The 21003-nt window shown below is 50.4% G+C and overlaps 1 protein-coding gene across 4 annotated transcripts in view; it reads left to right on the top strand.

Annotated features, from left to right (window-relative positions):
• NFASC (neurofascin) overlaps positions 1-21003 on the top strand; it is a 154136-nt gene that overhangs the window by 32273 nt on the left and 100860 nt on the right. The window contains exon 1 of one of the 4 annotated variants that reach the window (XM_069459236.1): positions 1653-1843. The exons of the other annotated variants lie outside the window; for them this stretch is intronic. The gene's annotated coding sequence lies outside the window, so the exon portion shown is untranslated. Of the gene's footprint in view, positions 1-1652; positions 1844-21003 lie in introns of those variants that run through there. 4 annotated transcript variants of the gene reach the window in all.

Genomic DNA, 21003 nt, shown 5'->3' with positions numbered 1-21003 from the left:
GAGCCTGTCCCAGAGCCTGCCCCTGAGCCTGTCCCTGAGCCTGCCCCAGAGGAGCCTGCCCCGGGCTCCGGGAAGGGAGATGACATCCTGCTCTGGGCCCTGTACCGCAGCTGATACTTTTCCTTATTAACAAAAGTAATTTATGTTCTTTGTAGAAATTTTAGAACACATCAATAAGCACAAAGGAAAAAAGTACAAATTATCCATAATTTCACCACCCAAAGATAGTCATTCATATCCTATTTTTGTAATCTGCTTTTTTCATTTACTCTTCCATTTTATTAAAATATTCTTTTATCATCTTAATAACTGTGTAATATTTCATTGCTTATTACAGTAATAAGAATACAAACTATATTTTTTTAGCATTTACCATGGGTGTCAGGCATTGGGATTGGCATTTATTGAATCCTTATGACTTGAGATGACACTGTTATCCCAGTTATAAAAATGAGGAAACTGAGGCACAGAGAGGCGAAGTAACTTGCCTGAGGCAACACAGCCAATAAATGGCAGAGCCAAATTTTGAACCCAGGTCATCTGGCTCCAGAACTCCTACAATTTCCATGCTCTACTGCCTGTCAAACCATGAACATGCCATAGTTAGCTCGTCATTTCCCCTAGTGAGGGCTATTTAGGTTGTTTCTATTCTTTTTAACCATTATAAACAATATTCTGATGAACATGTATGCGACTTAAATATTCTAATTCTTGCTGATTATTTATTGAAGATCCACTCCCAGAAATGAAATCTATAGAACACAGGGCATAAACATTTTTAAGACTTTTAAATATTTTTCCAGATTTCCCTCCAGAAGGCCGTTATCAAGCTACGCTCCCGCCAGGAGGGCAGGAGAGGGGGCCTCACGCTTTAAGAGCCACCCTGACTTGCTGCAGTTTGCCCGTCACAGGGAAAGAGGGTGGTGTGGTGGGTGGATACGGTTTCATGAGGGCAGCTGAATGGACTGGAGGTACTTGGTCTACAGGAGATTCGGAGCACTGGGGAGGCGAGGGCCACACCATGGCCACAATCAAACGTGTAACGGGCTGCAAAGTGGAAGAGAGAGGCTTGTCCTGAGATCCTCAAGCAGAAATGGACCAGTGGACTAAAGTCGCAGAGAGCCGTTGTCCTGTGCGGGGCCAGCACACAGCCTCGGATGGGACAGGGTGGGTGTTGGATAAATGTTCCGTGGCCGCCTGCCACCCTAGCGTGGGTTCATGTGGGACGTGTGTACAGGGGAGGGCCGGCACCCCCCCCCCACTGTGCTCCCCCACAAAACATGACGTCCGTGAATCTTAACTGGGGGGTCTGCTCCGCATCCCACCCCCGCCCTGGGGAGCCTGGCCCGGCCTGGTACCTCTCTCTGTCTATCCCCTCCGAGGCTGAGGAGCACAGCCTGGCTGTGTCATGGGCCACACAGCTCTTCCATTATGCATGAGGGGGACCCGGCGGTGAGCGAGTGAGCAAGCCGGGCAGAGGGAGGGACGAGTGGTTATTAATAAACAAGGGCATTGTGTGGCATTCCATTCACGGCACTCTCAGAGGACGTGGTGGGCTTGAGATAATAAAGCCCTGTTTATGCCACAGAGGGCTGGGAGGTGGCAGTGCGGTGGGGGAGGTGACACAGAACAGGGAAGCCAGGAATTATTTTGATTCCTCCCAGGGCAAAGCTGAGGCCAGCGTCCAGGGGGAAGAAGGTCTGGCTGGGATTTTGCTCAGGGCTAAGTCTGCCTGCTGGGGTGGCCTGGGGCCTAATGAGCGCCTAGCCTGCACCCCACTTGTCCCCATGGCGGGAGACCGAGAAGACACTGGATGAACCAGACCATGTCCTTCAGGACAGAGGTAGGATGGTAAACCCTACCCTGCCTCTCGGCCTCCTGTCCTCACCCCATTCCTCCTTCTGCTCTGGCCTCCAAAGGCTCTGAAGTGGTGTTAGGATCGTGCATAGTCGCCCGCCGAAGCTGCCATTGTGTCTGTGTACAAGGTCTGCGAGAATCTTCCCAGCACAGAGCGTGGACTGGTTTGGTGTTAGGGTCTGGAATACGCAGCAGGCGGGCTAGAAGAGAGAGGTGACGGTGTTGGTCTCGTATCCTAAGGGAGCTGAAATTTCAGGAGGAAGAAAGGCCTGAGACAGGGCTCTAAAGCCCTGGCAGGGGTGGGCTGAGGAATGAGCGTGTCTGGGAAAGTGAGATGCGGAAGAGCGTTTTGGAACGGGGAGAGCTCGGGTTTGCGTATCTAACTGCAAAGCCTGCGTGGACTCTGCGGCTGGTCCCTCTGCTGCGTCGGTCCTCTCATCTCTCTGCTTCCGCCCTTTGCGGGGGGCTCCGCCGTCTCAAACCTGCCCTCTCCCTGCGGCCTGTCTGGCTCAGTCTTGGCATCTGAATCTCAGGCCAGGAGTGCAAAAGTTGCTGATCAGGAAGAAGGGAGAACAGCCCATTTTGCTCTCAGCTGGCTTCTGGGACTGGAGAGCAATTTCTGGCTCAGGGGAGCCTTGGGTTCCTGTCACTTAGTGCTGATCCAAAACACGGTGGAGCCAGAGCCCACACAGTGCTGCGTCCCCGGCTCTGCCTGGACCTTTGGCAGTGGCTCTGGCCCAGAGCTAGCCGGAGTTAGGGTACTCTTTCATCTCAGGACAGCTCCATCTGAGGAGGTGTGTGCTGGTTTGGTTGTGAGCTGGGACGGGGAAAAGGAGGCAAGTGGAGGAAACGGTCTGTCCTGCCCTCCTTGTGGGTGCAGGGCTCCCTGCGGCGGAGGTTTGGACCCAGTGACTTTAAAGTTTTGTTTGAGTTGCGGATTCAGTGACCTTATTTAACGCAGGAAGTTTTGAGGCTGCCTTAGAGTCAGACTAGACTGATCCCAGGTTATCGGAGGAGCATTGCATCCCTGGCTCAAACCAGAAGGGTTCCACCTTCTTGAAGGCATTCCAGACCCTCCCCCAGGACTGGGAACATCACACGGTGCTCCCTCGACCCCGTGCACAACGCAAGCAGTGCAGGCTTCCCTGAGCACCCCTGGCCTCAGAGCAGTGGGGTGATGAGGGGGCCCTGCCCAGCACGGCAGCTCCCCTGGGCTCTGGCTCCTGCAGACACTGTGGTCACTTGCTTCCCCTCCCCCTCCTGCAGCCTGAAGAAGCAGTGACTATTTTTAGAGGCATCCGCATGCTCCTGGGAGCACCGTTTCTGTGATTTATTGCAGGGCTGGATGCACCAGCAGGAGCTGGTGACACAGCTGAGGGTGGACAGCACAGGCTTGTGTGTGGTGAACTCAATGGCAGTCAGCTGGCTGGGCACCTGGCCTGGAGGAGTGACCCAGTGTCCTCCACCAAGCTTTCTGGGGGATCCTGCTGGCTACATTGCACCATTGTCAGTTGCTGTGGGAGGTTCCTGGAAGGTCCAGAAGCAGAAACAAGGGCCTTCCTTACAGAGGCAGAAGGGCTAAGTCATCCTGGGCACTCCCCTGTCTGGGGCTGATGTGCTCATGGTGCACCAGGAGGAACTGGGGAGATGGCAACACCATCCACGACCGTGACGAGAGTGGCTGCTGACTGAGAGCTGCTCTGTGACAGGCAGTGCTCCGAGCACTGGGTGTCTGTCCTCGTAGAAACCTCCCAGCAACCTGTGCTGTCCTCATTTTGAAATCAAGGATGCTGAGACCCAGAGAAATTGAGCCTGTGACCCAGTGTCGCGCTGTCAGTAACTGAGCCAGGCTGCCCCCCTCCCCCCGGCCCCAGAACCTGCTCTGTTGGAGCCCTTATGCCATGTTGCTCCCTGAGAGAAGGTGACAAAGTGCATCATTTTGGTGGCCGCAAGAAGGACTGAAGTTGGAGGCAAGGAAATACTTCCCGACAGTGAGAGGGGCTGTGCGGCATGTTCCTCCTTGGAGATCTTTGAGAGGCACCTCGCATCCAGGAGGGGCTGTCTTGCAGGCTGCACTCGGGGTTGATGACCACTCGAGGGATTTTCTCTCTTGGGGATTTTGGCAGCTCTGCTTTCTGGACTCCAGAGCAGGAGCAGCCTGGCCAGGATAGATGCCGGGCCACGAGTCAGAGCTCACGGGGCACAGGCAGCCAGCAGCTCTGGGCACACCAAGTGCCTGGCTGGGATTTGGGATCCTGGGAAAAGGCTGGAGAATTCCGCAGGCTCAGAGAAGAAGCCCCAGAGAAGGAAGCCACCCTGGGGTTTAAAGGCCATTTCATTTCCACCTTTGAGTCAGATGTGTCTGCTCACCCAGAAAGAAGCCCTCGGCTTCTGTCGGGGCCTCTGTTCCTGGGCCTCCCACCACAGAGCATGTTAGGAGCCCGGCAGAGCCTGGGGATACTTTGTTCTATGCCTAGGACACAGCGTCTATGGTTCACGTGTGCTGGGGACAGCTGCTGGGCGCTCTCCAAGCTGAGGCAGAGAAGAAGCCAGAGAAAAGAGCTTCTCGGTGGGGTTGGTGAGCCATCTGGGTGCAGGGGGTGGGGGGCGGGGGAGTCTTCTCTGGCGACCAGCTGGGCTGCTATAGGATTCCTTCCCCTCTGTCACCCTGGTCTACACCATAGCAGCAGCCTCGGAGGAGACTGTGCTGGGGGTGGGGTGGGGGCGGCCTCTCCTCCCTTAAGGAGCCGCGGTGAGGAGTGGGCTGCCAGCGCCCTGAGGTGGGAGGCACAGAGGCCAGACAGGCGGGGGTGAAGCCAGAGTGCTGGGGTCCAGTTCCAGTTCTGCCCCTAGCTGGGTGACCTCCGGTTTCCTCGTCTGTCAAGTGTGATATTAACAGCCCCTGCCTTTTGGGTTTTGTGAAGATAAATGAACCGATCCGTGAAATCGCCAGCACAGGAGGAGGAAGTAGATCCCCTGTCCAGGCCCGCTGGGCCTGCGTCCCCTCTCTCCCCCGCCCAGACCTTATGCTGGGGCACGGCCCTGCGTGGTGGAGGTGTCCTCGCTGTCTCCGCTGCCTGGCTCTGCTCGGGTAGAACACCTGCCTCTCCGCATTGCTTCCTGCTGCCACTCTTTAGATGCAGGAGCCAGGGCAAGGCCACATGCTCAAGTTCTAGTTCTTCTGTTCCCTGGGCTGCCGCTGGCCCCGTTTCGAGTCTCTGGAGGTGAGAGTCCTCTTCCAGTGTATGCCAGGTTCCTGGCTTCCTGGGTCTTCCCCACCGCCCAGGAGTATCCTGCTGCTTGGGGACCTGGGAATGGACTCCTGGCTCCATTCCACCCCTCTCTGCTCTGTGACAGGCTCTCCAGGGCTCTGCCCCTGGTTCCTGTGCTTCCAGCCCACCATGAGGGCTCCACCCGCCTCCCTCTGCCTTCTGGCTCCTGGTCCTGACTGTCTGCCCCAGATCCTGCCTCTCTCGCCAGCACCCTCCCGCTCCCTACCTCTGCTCTGAGCTCCTTTATCCTTCTCAGGGATTCAAGCACACTTTGCATGCCTAAAGCAAACTTCTCTTGACATTTAAAGGAAGGCCCCCATGATGGAGTTAGCCCCACATTTATAATCATTTTTCAAGAGGAGGTAACTTTCCACTGTGCTCTATACTGAATAGGGTCGGAAGGAGGGAGTTTGGTGATGGAGACGGCATAATGCTTTCTGGCTGTCCCTAGTCACTGCTCCATTCTTTTGATGTATGTCCTCACTTAGTCCCTTCAGTAACCTGTTAAGGCAGATACCACAATCCCCTTTTTATAGGTGGGGAAACAGAGAGGTTAAGTGACTTGCCTAAGGTTACACAGCAATTAAGTGGGAGTCAGCATTTGAGTGTGGGTCTGTTTATTTTTTTCTGGAATCATTCAGCCTCTTAAATAAGGTGGCTTGGATAGGGGATGTTGATGGAGATACATCTGAATTTTGATCACCCTTGAACTGGATTTCGGACTGTGGGTAAATCCAAGTCTCATGCTCATGTTCTTCCTTCCTAACTGCCCGTCTCTGGGCTCTGGGCTCTGGGCTGGGGGCCCCTCTCTCTCGTAGAGGCCTGGGAAGGACTGCAGGGAAGAGGGAAACCCCAGCCTTCCAGAGTTTTCTGTCAGCCTCCAGGTTAGACCAGGAGAGGCAGTTGAAGCTGTTTGAGAAATCATATGTGCCTAAGAGGGGAGACTGTATTTCGCTGGAGGAAGGGGAAGAAAAACAGAGTAGAGAATCTGGAGGTGCCTGAGTCACACAGGATTGGAAAGTTAAACAGGCTGCGGGGAACATTCCGTAAAACGCTTGCAGATTGCTGGGGGGGAGGAGGGCTGGGGACTCCTGCAATCCCAGGAAAGATGGCTCCGCTTCCCAAACCCCTGGGGTCCCCTGCTGTGGGTTCTTTGTAGGGGAAGTGGTTGTAAGTGACATGGTAATGGCCCTAAGCACACGCCAGGAGCCAATGGTAGGTACCAGCCACCCTGTCTCCCTCCCCTCAAGAAATCCTCAGCCAAGACAGGATGTTATTAACTGGTTTTTGAGGGCACATTTGGAACTCTAACTTCCATCGGCCTGAGGAGAGGTCTGATGGGGTCTTTGTTTGCCTGACTCCGAAATTCTGGTGTTGGGGAAGAAAAGTGGGTGGAGGAGGGGTCGAAGCCCTCTCAGGCTCAGCACAGAATCCCGCTGAGTACACAGCCATTTGGGATCTCTTGTCTTCCTTCCCCAGCCTTTAAGACCTGCTTTCTAAGTTACTACTAAAGCATGTGACTCTTTCGCCCCATTTCTTAGGGTTTTCTTGTTTGTTTTTTAATTTTTCTCAGCTTCTAAAATCAACAGTATTGAGGTATAATTTACATTCAATAAAATGTATTCATTTTAAGGGTACAGATGAGCTTTGACAAATGTATAGCACATGTGACTACCATTTTAACCATTTTTAAGTATATATAGTTCAGCGGCATTAAGTACGTTCACTTATATACAACCGTCACCACTACCCATCCTCAGAACTCTTTCATCCTCCCAGCTGTAACTGTGCCCACTGAATACTAACTTCCTACTGTCCTCTCCTTCTAGTCCCTGGAAACCACCATTCGACTTTCTATCTCCGTGAATTTGACTACTCTAGGAACCTCGTGGAAGTGGAATCGTACAGTGTTTGTGGGTTTGTGTCTGGCTTATTTCGCTGAGCATGATGTTGTCACGGTTCATCATATGGCAGCAAGTATCAGAATTTCATCCCATTTTAAGGCTGAGCAATATTCCATTGTGTGTGTATACCACATTTTGTTTGTCCGTTCATCCACCGATGGACGTTTGGGTCGTCTCCCCCTTCCGGCTGTTATGAATTATGCTGCACAAATACTTGTTCGGGTCGCCATGGTGTTTAAGTGCTCAGCAACCCCTCCCAGCAACTCTTCCTGCTTAAACCTGCTGTCGCCCAGGACCCGGAGAGGAGCACGTTTCTGCCCCTCACCTGCTGTCCTGTCTCCTCTGACTTAGTGTCTTGGCAAGTGATGTGTCCTGGGGACTCCGGTTTCCCAGGCAATGGAGTTTTGAGTTCCTTTCCCTAGAAGCTTTCTTTTCACTGTGTCTTAGTTACCCTTGGCCACCAGCTGACTTCTGGAGTTTGATTCCATTAAGCTTCTTAATAAAAGAATACAACAGAACATCTTTGTTTCCTCAAAGAAAGAAAAGAAACTAAATTTTATCAAGCATCTACTATGTGCTGGTTCGAGGTGCTATCACAGCACTACCAGCTTCACCTTCTGTTGTACGTGTGAGGAAGGGTCAAAACCCGTGTTCCAAGGAGAGAAACTGCAGAGTGTCAGAGAGGTGAAGTCACTTGCCCCAGGCCACAGAGGCCACGGCTCTTCCTCTACATCACCTAAATAACTCCCTGGCTCTTTCAAATGCAAATGAGCCAGAGAAAATTTCCAGGACTTTCTCTTTTACTATGGAAATCCAGGCCTGGAGTTCCCCCAGTGATTTGAAAAGAGAAACTCTTTGGGCTTCCTTGCCCTAGTTCTGATAAAATATGGAATTATAATTAAGGATGTGTTTTGTTTTTCAAAATACACAAAAGTAGAGCGATGATTAGTATAATGAATGTCCACGTCCCCATCACCCAGCCTCGACAGTGATCAACACTTGGCCAGTCTGGCTCCATGTCCATCACGTTCTTCTCTTTGGTCCATGGGGGTCCTCCCAATTCCTGTGGCTGCAGTCGGTGTTTTTTTGGAAGAGGGTCGGGGAATAGGCAGATCTGGGCATCACGAAGCTAAATCTTCCCCCAGCTGGAAGAGTGTTAATTGGCACCGGTTGGAGTCCTCTCTGTTGGTTCATTATTTGTCTGGTTACCGAACCCCATCCAGGAGGCAGGGGGACAGATCTTTGAGAGGCCGGGCCAGACCTGGTAGGGCGGTATGACAGGCTTCCCTTTTTTAGAGCATATTCTCCCTATAGTTTGATTTTATTGGAGATCCTTCTGAGTGGAAAAGGAAGGTCATGTGAGGATAACCTTCCCCGTAGGGGAACAGCGCTGAGCCAAGCTAGTCTCAGGGCAGAAGCAGGGATGGAACCGTGTGAAACAAGCCTGTGGCCTCTTCAACCAGATTTAACAAATATTTTTATTTTTTTAATGAAATTTTAAAATGCCTCCAGTGCGCATGCACTAAGTGCTAAGAATGCAACTAGGACAAGTTGGTGTCTGCTCTCAAAATGTGGTCCACGGAAATATGAACTAATAGCTAATGACTAACATTTGTTGTGTGCCGAAGTACTTTACGTACGTTTGTACATGGGTTCATGTATTACGACCCCCCCCCCCCAATCTCCCATGTGTAGGACAGGTACAATTATCTCTGCTTTACAGACAAGGAAACCGGGGCTGGAGGCTCACTGCATCCCACACAGCTGGCAGGGGTGGAGCCTGTGGCATTTGTGCTGTCACTGTCTGTGCAGAATGAGGATGAGGAGGGTGGGACGGGGAGGACTCAGGGGCAGGAGAGGGTGGAAGACACAGGACAGTCGGTCTCTCAGGCTGCAGACATGTGGCTGTGTAAAATCCCACCAGCTGTGCTTTCTCATAGGATTTGGGGGCAGCCAAATGGTACATTTTTCTCTTGACATTATAGAGGACTGTGGGATGTATTTTTATTTTGAAAGGACAGTTCTTTCGGAAGTGGGAAGGAGTGAAGACTGGAATTTGAGAAAGCATTTTTTTCCTGAGCCTGCAGAAAAAGATGCAGAGAAGAGAATCCAGTTGGGTTCATTTGTTTGTTCCGTTTGTATTTGAAAGAAGATTTAGCATCTTTCAAGGGAGAAGAGTTGTGGGAATAAAAGAGGTAGTGTTAAGTATGAGGGGCAGTTTCCGATCAGGTGTGGCCTTGCTCAGTGATCAGACGGTTTGGGGTTCCCATGGGGTGGGCACCTGGTCACAGGAGCAGCTGGTGGTGCTGTGCCTGTCACTCCGGGGTGAAGAACCCAGCTTGCCCAGTTTCTGCGAGGAGGCCTACTTCGTGAGTTTGAACATTTTTTCTAGAGTCGGAAAATAGACTCAGCTAGTATCTCAGTAGCAGGAGGAGTAAATGATTTATTTTAAAAGAACCTCTTTTCCACTCATCCCAGGCAGTCCCTCATCCCTGCCCACGTTTGAGCCATAACCTACAGGGTTTAGGTTAAACTAGACGGCTCTGCCTGCGTAACATAAGAGGGTTGTGAAACATTGAAATGAGAGTCCCAGTATGGCTGAGATCTCTAAGGAATAAAGAGAAAATAAGTGTTTATTATTAGCATTTTAATTTTTTAAATTTTTTCCCCCTATTTTAATTTTTAATTTATTTTTAAAAATAAAGGCTTGAGTTTTTCACCATGAGATGGGGTGGGATGGCTCAGAGGCAGGGGAGTGGAAACTTCCAGGTTCCTCCCAGCTCTATGGTTTTCTTTTTTTTCCTAGTTGTTCCCACCCTGCATTCTCAGGCATTTCAAAAGCAAGATTTTGTGCAGGATCAGCTTCAAAGAGAACCCAAGAGAAAGTCCTGTCTTTGAATAAACGCATGGGGTCCATCTGTGCCTTGCTGATTGAGACAGGAAACAGATGAAAGTGTATGAGGACCCCTCTTTCAGGAAATCTGGGCTCCCCACACCGGCCAAAGCAATGCCAGTCTCCCCTCAGAATAAGCCACCGTAGAGCACAACAGCCCTCCCGCCCTCCCTCCCGGGGATGCAACTCACAAATGTCGGTTGCTATGGATACAGGCAACTGAGGCTCCCTTGGGGTCGTGGCAGAGGTGGAGGCTGTTTGTGGCAGTGATGCCGGCCTGGTGTCTAGGTGTGCCTGTTACGGGGGCAGGGGCCAGCTTTGCCGGAGCCTCTGCCTCAGCCCTGGGGACCCCAGGTGGACCAGCTGGTGCTGCATCTGTCCAGGTGCTCCTGGTGGGGTGTGCACCTGGGCTAGGCCACACCTGTACAGAGCCACTGTGCATCAAGTGGCGGGAGGGCACAGTTCAGAGTAGGGAGGACTGTCTACTGGTGACAGGTGTACAGTTCTTGCCTCTTTTTATTTTTATTTTTTTTATTTTAGAGGCAGCCAGGCTAATGCTGGCGGTTCCCCAGCTCCAAGAGCTGGTTTCGGGATTGGAGGCACTACTGAGTCTGGCTTTATTGTAAGTGAGTCCTAGTCCTGAAGCCTGAAGGGAAAGGATCAAAAGGCAGGAGAGACCTAGTTTTTGTGCCATCAGGGAGCTCCTGGTTCGAGAGGAGAGGTGCAGCCCCTGCCTCCAGTAAGTTCCCAGGCAGAAGGGGAACCAGAGTTACCTGAAGGACACAGGACAGTAGGCAAAAGACAGAGAAAGAAAAGCCCATCCCTTCCTCATTTTTGACAAAGATTCTTTGCTTGACCAAACTTTAGCCAAGCTCTTGAATCTTCTGCTAGGCCCACCTGGGCACTTCGTTGTGAAATCCAGTTTTAGCAAGAGCCCCCCACCCTTGATATCTGAGCATCCTCAATATCTGATCAGGTCCTTGTCCTCCACCGTGCCCCAGGTGATGTCTGACCCCCCCCCACCTGTCTTCAGCAAGACCCCTGTTAGGCGGGTTTAGCCAGAATCCCCCTCACCCCTACTGTTTCCTCTTAGTAAGTTCCATCCACTGACCCCCCACCCTGCTCCCTGGCTATACATTGCCACCTGCCCGTGCTGTATTCAGAGTCCCGTCTCTCTCCCCCACTGCCAGCCCAGTGCAGAGTCTCTGTACCTATCTCGATGGGCCTGAATAAAGTCTGCCTGACCATCTTTAATCAGTGGTGTTGGTGAGCTTTTTCTGTAACATTTCAACACTCCCACCCCCCACCCCTGGCCTCTCTTCACGCTTCCCATAAAATCGGACTCATCTCCGTGACTCATGGCTCACAGGGTCCTGTAAGACCTGGTCTTTCCCCCATCCACGCCTACCCCCATCTCCTTCTACTCTTCCCCAACCTCTCCCTGCTCTGCATGGCTGATCTCTGGGCTTTTTCTCAATATTCCAGCCTTGCTGGAGCTGTTCCTCATCACTTCCCTGCTCTCTCCACTTTGTTTTGTTCTGGTCTCTGTTTTGGTATCATTTCCTGACCCCCCAGTGTAAACCCAGCCCTTCCTCCCTCCCGAGCTCCTATTTCTCCTCTTCCCCTGCTTCCTGTTTCTGTGTATCGCTTCCCACCGCCTGCACCTGTATATGGATTCTTTACTGTTCCACAGCCGCCTGCACCGTGGCAGGAGGCTCCGTGAGGACTGGGACAATGTCTTGTTTACCCCTGAATCCCATTGCCAAGGGCTTTGCCCGGCACACGTGAGGCGCTCAGTAAATATTTGGTGAGTGAGTAGACAAACTCTGTAGCTCTGTTTCTCATTGGATTCTGGGAGAGTATTTACAATGTGCTTTTGTATTATTTTTGTTATATGGGCAAAACTTCTCATTTGCAATTCTAATTTGCGATTGAAAGATATTTTCCATAAAAGTAGATTTTGGTCTCTTGTGATATTGTCTCTCACACTGGGGTACATAGACCCCTGAGGGGTCTCAGATAGCTTATGGGAGTTTGGAGATATTTTTCCTTTGGAATATGTCTACGTATTAGTCAAGTTTGGGAAACCTGGGTATAGCTGTTGGAAATCAAGTGCATAAGGGTTAGCTAGCAGTGGGGTGCATTGGAGGTGGTCTCCAGAGGACTTTCTGGAAAGCAGATCTTGAACAGCAGTTAGAAGGAAGCGTGGGTGTCAATATAAGGTGGAAGAGCATTGGGTGACTGGCACCGAGGGCCTGGTTTATGGGAATACTGAGAAGCCACCTGGGACAAGCCGTTATGGGCCACGGGGTGCACAGCTGCCTGGCTGAGGTGGAGTCTGAACTTGGACAGAACAAGGCGAAGCCCTTAAGTCGAGGGTGCTTCATGCCCCGGAAGCTTGAGTTTGAGTGACAGCTGCACAGGGCTGGGACTACACTGGAGCGGTGACCCATAAACTCTGCTTTCTGGCCCCTTCCCCATCACTTACGTCTCATTGAAATCATGTTGGCATAATGGCCCTCCAGGGAGCACCAGCCCCCTCCCGTGTGGCCTGTGCAGCTGGGGCGTGGAGTAGTGTGCACGGGAGTCAGCTGGCAGGTGGAAGACGACCTGGCCCTCGGGAGGACGGTCCCCGGCTCACCAGCTTGCAGTCCTTTGTTTAACTGGGAGCCGGCCAGGCCAGAGGTCAGCAGTTCTCTTGGAAGACTGTCAGAGCTTGCCTGTGGCCGAAGGGGAGCAGGGTCAGATTCCCAGGGAGTGGGCTGGGGTGAGGTCCTATCACCGCATCAGCTCTCTACTGTCTGCAGCCTGGCTGGTGCCAGCAGCGTGTGATTGGCAGGGCGGCCTCCACAGCCTGGTCACAGAGCTGCAGACCTGAGCAGCTGGGAGGCCCTTGACGGGCCATGCAGTGACCTCCTTGTTGTAGGGATGAGGTGCCTGAGGTCCCAAGAGTTACCGGAAGATCTGGGACTGAACCTGGGTGTCCTGACACCTAGCCTGGGGCTCTTACTGCCATCTCCTGGGTCAGGAAGGGAACCCAGGTGGGCAATAAAATATGGGCAACAGCCCCTCTGCACGTCATTCTCCTCCCTTGCGTCTCACCCAGGAGTATTAAGGTCAAGGTTGGGAGGTGGAAATACTGCATCCTGCTCTCCGCTGGAGTGACAGTCATTCTCCTTGGACACGTGACTGTGATGTGGCTTCCTCACCCTGTCAGGGCCTTGGGTGCTTTCAGGGGGTTAGAAGGCTTCAGGCAGGACTGTGTTTTGGGGACCTTCAGCCCTGAGGGTAATTGTGTGCAGGGCACCCCGTAAGGAGAGGCAGCCAGGCTTGAGGAGGAGGGGTCCGTGCCACTCAGCGCCACCCCTTTCTGTCTGCCAGCCTCCTTTTCCACTTCTGCCTAGGAATTCAAGGCCAGCGATCTCCTTGGAGGTTCCTAAGATCACACCCTTTCTTTTTGTCCCTCTCCCCTTGGAGATTAGGAAGGGAGGTGGGAGAATGGGGCTGGGATGGAGAACAGCTGAAGTGGACGGTGAGTTGAGGGTGGAGCTCTAGCACCTTAACTCCGGGAGGGAGTGATGTCTAAGTGTCAAGAGCTCTGCTTTTGGAGCCCCTCTCCTTGACCTGGAGTAGGCTACTTACTTAACCTTTTTGAGTTTCAGCTTGAAAAGTGGAGTTATAGCATCTTGCTATACTATTACGGAGATTAACTGAGATAACACGTATCAGTAGAGTACTTACCTGCGTGCTCGGCACACAGTAGGCACACTTGGTAATGTCATCACTATTGTCATTGCCACGTGATGGCCGAGTGCCTGCACTGTGCCCACTGCTGTGCTGGGTTCTATGGGAAATAAAGAGATTCCAACAGTTCAGCCACCAGGCACGCCATTTGACTAGAGAGAGAATCACACAGGAGAGAGAGTACAGTGCAAAACATACACATCTGAAATTGAGAGACGGAGATGATAAGGGTGTTGGGCAGAGACCCATAGAGTGAAGATGATGACTTTAGAGACCCGAGGAGCTGAGGGTAGGAAAAATCTTGGTAAATATTCAAAATAATATTTCACTTTTAATACCTCCTCCCACTCCTCACCCCCAAAGTGAGCACTTTAGAAGGTCACAGTGTGGGGCAAGGAGAAAGTACTCCAGGAGAGAGGCCAGGCAGACGCTCTGCGTGGCCAGTAGCCCGGGGAATGGAACCCTTCACCTTCGACCTCCCCTTTGCCCTGGAGGTGGGGGGCACGGGCCACTGGCACCTCCTTCACGAAGATCAGAAAGTCTATGTGGCTAAATGGAGAAAGAATCTTCCACCCTCTTCGTTCTCACTGGACCCCGTGGGAAGCTAGAAATATTTTTCAACCCACCAGCAGAGAAAGAACTGACCAGGGCTGGTGCCAAAATTATTCAGTACATTCAAAAGCCTCTTTTGTTTGGAGAAAGCGACTGGGCTGGGAGCCTCCTCTTCTGATTTGACATCACAGCCTGGTGGGTGGAGCCTTCCACAGTCCCGCCCCACTCCCTGGTTCACAGGTAGTTAGACCTAGGTAGGATTCTTTAGGAAAGCCCATTTCCGGTTCCGCTCTTGAGTTCCGTAACCTCAGACAAATTCTTCAGCCCCTCTGGCCTTAGTAGCTTCAACTGTGAAATGATGAGACAGTTTTACTCTCCTTGAAGGGTGAGTTCTTTTTTTTTTTTTTTTTTTTTTTTGAGACAGAGTCTCGCTCTGTTGCCCTGTCTAGAGTGAGCGCTGTGGCGTCAGCCTAGCTCACAGCAACCTCAAACTCCTGGGCTTAAGCGATCCTCCTACGTCAGCCTCCCGAGTAGCTGGGACTACAGGCATGCGCCACCATGCCCGGCTATTTTTTCTATATATATTTTAGTTGGCCAGATAATTTCTTTCTATTTTTAGTAGAGACGGGGTCTCGCTCTTGCTCAGGCTGGTCTCGAACTCCTGACCTTGAGCGATCCACCCGCCTCGGCCTCCCAGAGTGCTAGGATTACAGGCGTGAGCCACCGCGCCCGGCCGAAGGGTGAGTTCTTGTTCCCCAAGAAAGTTCTCTTGTTCCACTGTCAGCCTCAGATCTGACTTCAATTAGACGAGTGTTGTCTGTTTCCAGATGGGCACTCTGAGATGTCAAACATACAATTCTGTCATTATCCAAAACGTGTTTGAGCCATGCTTTGGAAATTGACTTTGAGCCTGTAGCACCTTCTTTGAATATCCTCAGTGATGGGCAGTCTTCCTTCTTTTAGAGGGAATTTGATTTCTGGAAGCAGCCTAATCAGGACAGTAAGTCTAAGATCGAGCTGAATGAAGATGCTTTTAGTTCCAAACAAATGAAGCTAATTTTGTTTAGCTTCTAAACTGACTCAGCAGTCACTTCCCAACAAAATTTCAAAAATGCTCTGAGCAAGAACTTCATCATTAGAACAAGGGGTGGTAGAGTGTTATAGCTTTTGAGGATAGCAGTCGTTGGGATATATTAATTTTAGTTTTTAAAAAATTAATTTGCTGGGCCGGGCGTGGTGGCTCATGCCTATAACCCTGGCACTCTGGGAGGCCGAGGTGGGAGGACTGCTTGAGCTTAGGAGCTTAGGAGACCAGCCTGAGCAAAAGTGAGACCCCATCTCTACTAAAAATAGAAAAATTAGCCGGTGTCTGGTGTGTGCCTGTAGTCCCAGCTACCAGGAGGCTAAAGCAGGAGGATCGCTTCAGCCCAGGAGTTTGAGATTGCAGTGAGCTATGATGACGCCAGGGTACTCTACTTGGGGTAACAGAGTGAGACTCTGTCTAAAAAAAAAAAAAAAAAAAAACCAATTAATTTGCTACTTTATATTTATACCTCATTTTTAAAAAATCAATTATCCTCTGTATTCCTATTCATCTGGGAATACATTTTTTATGTATTTGGATGTTGGTGCTTTTTATTTAATATTTCCTTAAAAATGTGGCTTACCCAGATCATTATTAGTTACAAAAACGTACAATGTCCTATCTCAGTGGTTCTCAAACCCATCTCAGCTTGTTCAAACCCAGAGTGCTGGGCTCACACGCAGAGTTTCTGATTCAGTAAGTCTGAGGAAGGGCTCAATAATTTGCTTTGCTTTGCTTTTTTTGAGATAGGGTCTCTCTGTCACCCAGGCTAGAGCGTAGCTCATTGCAACCTCCAACTTCTGGACTCGAGCAGTCCTCCTGCCTCAGCCTCCCAAAGTGCTAGGATTATAGGCGTGAGCCACCATGGTCAATAATTTGCATTTTTAGTATGTTTCTGGGTGCTGCCCCAGGACTACATTTTAAGGACCCTGGGCCTAGCTGAAAGGGGCTTTGGTCAGCTAATCCAACCCCTTGTAGAGATTGGTAAAATGAGGCCCTGGAAGAAGTGACTTCCTTGTCTAGTGTTATATAACTAGTTAGTGACAAAGCTAGACTAGAACCCAGGGATTCCATATGCCCATTCTAGTGCTTCTTAAATGGCATTTCTTGGTGGGAGATTAGTTAACGTACTACCTACGTGACTCTAGGTTTGTAAGATTTTGTAGGACCTTCTTAATTTCAAATAATCTGACCTGTTACTATCCCCGTTAGTACAACTGTATCATGATTTTTATTTCATCGTAGGAAAAGCTTGTGTTTGATTTATTTTTTTTTTAAATACATAAAATACATATTTGGTAAAATATACATAATATAAAATTTACCATTTTAATCATTTTTAAGTGTACACTTCTATGGCGTTAAGTACATTTACCTTGTTGTGCACATTTACGTTGCCACCATTCATCTCCAGAACTTTCTCATCTTCCCAGAACTGAAACTCTACCCATTAAACTATAACTCCCTATTTCCTCCTCCCCCCAGCCCCTGGTGACTGTCATTCTATTTTCTGTCTCTGTGAATTTGACTCCTAAATTTAGGTCCTTCATATGGGTGAAATCATATAGTGTCTGTCCTTTTGTGGCTGGTTTATTTCACTTAGCATGTCGTCAAGGTTCATATATGTTGCAGCATGTGTCAGCATTTCCTTCTTTTTAAGGCTGAATACCAGTCCTTTGTATGTACGTACCACACTCTGTTTATCCGTTCCTCAGTCAGTGGACATTTGGGTCGTTTCCACCTTTTGGCTATTGGGAACGATGCTGCTAGGAACGTGTGTGCACCAATATCTCTTCCAGTCTCTGCTTTCAGGTCTTTTGGAGATATACCTGGAAATGGAATTGCTGGATTATATGGTAATTCTATGTTTAATTTTTTTGAGGAAACTAATTTGCTTTTAATTCCAGGAGCTCGAGGCTGGAAATGTGTATCTGCTGTTAACAAGTCAGCGGGTAAACAGAGCCTGACCCTTGGCTCTCTCCCATCTGGCGCTGATGTTGGAAGGTGAATCGCTGCCCTCAGGCCTTGCCGGGAAGTGACCCTGTTATTCACAGTTGACTACGGAGGCTGCAAATGGTCTCTTGGGTTTTCTCCCTTCTACCCCTTGGCTCTCTTTTGATTTCCCTGTCCCGGCCTCCATTCATGTCTGTCTGCCTCTTTGCCTTGGGCCATTCCTTCTCTGTTTGCATCCTGTCTGCCATGTCTAGCCAGCCCAGGGCCTCCCGCTGCTGTACGGAGTGAAGTCTGGAGCCGGGGGTCCGACCTCATCATTCCTGCCAAAAGACACAATTATGGCAATTTTAATTTAAAGATCAAATAGGCTTTTGTCTGTGATTCTAGAATCAGGCAACACCTCGTTCCATAAGGTAGGATGTGTTCTGATGAGCTGGGCAGGAAAGGGCTGGAGAAGGCAGACACAGAGAACAAAAAGCGGATTTCTCATTGCAAAGTTACTGTCTTTATGGGGTTAAAAGAGAGGGGACTTCCTCATCACACTGACTCAGGTTGACTGGAATCTTCTTCTGGGTTTTGGAAAACTGTCCCATTTCAAAGCTCAGTTTGATCCCATGGCACTTGGTACTCGTAACCTCCCACAAACTCTGACACACACACCCCTTAAATTCTCTAGATGGAGTGGGATTGTGATCTGAGAGGCAGTGTGCCAGGGGGTGGGGTGAGAAGACTTCACGTGTAGTGGAGATTCAAAAATACTTACAGAATTAATGAATGAGTATGACAAGAGGGAGAGAATGCTGTCAGGCAGGGTTCTAGGGCTGGGCATTTTATAAGAAATAACTAATTCTGTGGATTGGTTTTCACTGCAACCCAACAGTCTCAGGGTTACACCACCTCCAGGGAATCTTGTGCTGCCTGGAATTAGGGGGGCAGTTGAGAGGCCCAGTGCCCTCTGTTCCGGCATGAGAGCCATGTAGGAGTCGGAGCCCGTGTCTTCCTTGGGGTCCACGCTCGTTGGGATGTGGGTGCCGTGGGATCCAGGGGAGTGACCCCCGGAGTCAGCAGTGTCAGGGGCTGATTTGCCAACTCGAGATTCCAGCCTCAGTCTGCAGAAACCCAAATGTCTCTTCAGCTGACACCAGGGGAGATTATGAAAAACTCCAAAACCAAAATCATCATTTTTTTAAGTGTAAGGAACATTAAGATTATACAGCATTCTCTTCCTGGGTGACTTATAAAATCTTCCTATCAATGAAGTAAAACCAAGAGCAGCGAAGTGTGGAACCTCCTAAGGCCTGTATCAGCCGCACTTTTCCACCTGTCCCAGGATCAGTTAACCGAATGAACAGTTATTTTGAAAAAATGTTTCCAAAGCAGCACGACGCCTACTATTCATGTCATCAGAAATTACTCTCTTGGTCCAGGACACGTGTTCCGTTATCCGGGTTAACAGAGAGGAAAAGGGAAGCAGAGGTAGTAATTAATCAACAGAATTTCTGCTGGGTTGGAACAGTGACATGTTGTTATCGTGTGACAGCAGAGGACACCACCTTTTGGGGTAGTTTCGTGGTTTGCAGTTAGTTCACTTTCACCCGCATCGTCTCCACCTATTGGTAAATGTCTTCTCAGATCAAGGACTTCGTGTTTCTCTTCCTCCAGGCCATTGTTGCCTGAAGGAGGAGCCCCAGACATCTGCCCCCAGTGTTTATGACCCTTGTTTCCTCTCCTCGGGTTAGAACGAGGCTTCCAAGAGATCCCGGATCCCAGAAACAATCAGGGAAGGCGAATGTCCTGGGCGGGAATGGGTGACACTTATCTGGCGGCTGGGAGCTGTCATCAGGTCTTCAGAGCACAAATCTGTAGAATTAACATCAATACTTGCTGCGGCTGGTAACGAGAGCGCCCCTTATCCCAGCACCGGGCTTCTGCCGCAAAGGCTAATGCCACTCCGGCAGCCGACTCCCCTTTCCCGCTGCTCCGTGTGTGAAACCCAGAAGACGTTTATTTCCTCAAGGCCGTGATGGAGTCAGCAAATGAGACGTCAGCAAATGAGACGAGACGTGTCTTTGCAGGCGCCCCCCGTCCCTGAGAGCTGCCCTGGTGCCGTGTGCGGGGGAGGCAGAGCACGCTGGCACACAGGCTGGCTTGCCTGGTGGCAGACCTTCGGGAAGAGTCATTTGTCATTTTAAATCCCCCGAGATGGAGGCCGTGAGATGCCTCCTTGGTAACCACGTTCTTTCCAGTTCCCCTCCCACTACTCTTCTTCGCAAACTTTCCTCTCCATCCAAACTGGTGTCCTTCCCGCCCGGAGACCAGCCTTGAGTTGTTGCTCACACCCCAACCCAATATCAAATGACCGACGTCTTTCCCTCCTGACTTGCCTCATCTCTGCCCCTTCCTCAGGTCGTCAAGACCTACCCTGTCTACACCTCATCCAACGGCCCCATTTCACTTCCTGCCAGTCCCCACCCCTCCCTGGAAGCCTTCTACAATTTCTTCATTCTCTGAAGTCCAGCTGCAGTTTTGCTGTTGTACATCAGGGCTCCGGCTCTGAACACGTCTGCCCCTTTGTATCGGTCAGTTCTGTGCTGTCGGTACAGCCTAGCAGAGGGTGTGTGCGTCCTTTCTCACTGCCTGTATTCATTCACTCCCTGATTTTTGCTGATGACAATGTGACTGGAGTGACCGTGACAGTGGGCAGTCGAGATTTCAGCTTACAAAGATGTGGGCTCCGGAAATGCATTGCCTGCGAACTGGAGCATGTGACCTATTCATTTGGCTTTAGATGTTTACTTCATGGTAGTATCTCTGACAGTGTACCCTGGGGCGTTGTTTAGATACCGCATTGTTACTGTTCAGCGCTATATTTTCAAACCAGTATTTATAGATGTCCTCATTTTTTAAGTACTTAAGACCCCATATTTAGGTAAATGACCCTATAATCGTCTTCTTGGGAGATATAGGATCTTCAGTGTCAGGTGTCTTCTCCGGGTTTCTGCTTTCTTCCCTAGTCTATAGGAGGTTGAGAACGAAGGCAATTGGTTCTGCAAATGGGGTAGGTGCCCAATCTATTGGTTTCCTGAGATTATTTTGTGTAGAAGCTTCTGAACTGCAAACGGATCTGCCCACTCTCTGGCCTGAAAGAGACAGCGTGGAGTGGGCCCAAAGGAACAATACAGAGGGAGAAAGCGGGGTTGGGGTCATCAGAAAAGCTGAACGCAGAGAACCGAGGTGTGCGTCGCCTGCAGTTGCTGCAAGACCAGTGGGAAGGGGAACATTGCAGCCCCCGCCCGAGGCTGCTGCTCGCCGTGTTTAGTGACTATTCTGAGTAGCATTTAGACTGGCATTTAGACTGGCCTAGAATGTGAATTCTTGCAGGGGAGGCAGCCAGCACAATCCTGCTTTGTTCCAGTTCTTTGAGGACTAAGGAAATAATTTTTAAAACAATAACCTCCTTCCTGGGCTGTCACTTGTTTGTTTGCTCTGAGGACTGCTCAGTAACTCTTTGCTCTCTGTTATTTGTGTTTAAACTCTGTGCCCCTACCCACAAGTAGGAATTGGTAAGAGAGTGAGTTTGGGTTTATAGGAGAGGCTGGTGAGATACGTTCATTGTGCCGATCTCGGCATATTGTACACTCACAAAGGGCCGTGGGCCAGGGCCTCTCATCCATTTGTTCCTCTAGTCATTCCTTCAACAAACACTCTCCAGGCCTTGGTTTGTGTCCAGGACCATTCTAGGAA

This window comes from Eulemur rufifrons, chromosome 27, assembly GCF_041146395.1.
Source record: "Eulemur rufifrons isolate Redbay chromosome 27, OSU_ERuf_1, whole genome shotgun sequence".
Taxonomy (NCBI): Eukaryota; Metazoa; Chordata; class Mammalia; order Primates; family Lemuridae; genus Eulemur; species Eulemur rufifrons.
Note: the sequence above shows the minus strand (reverse complement) of the source record. Positions and strands in the feature narration are given on the sequence as shown.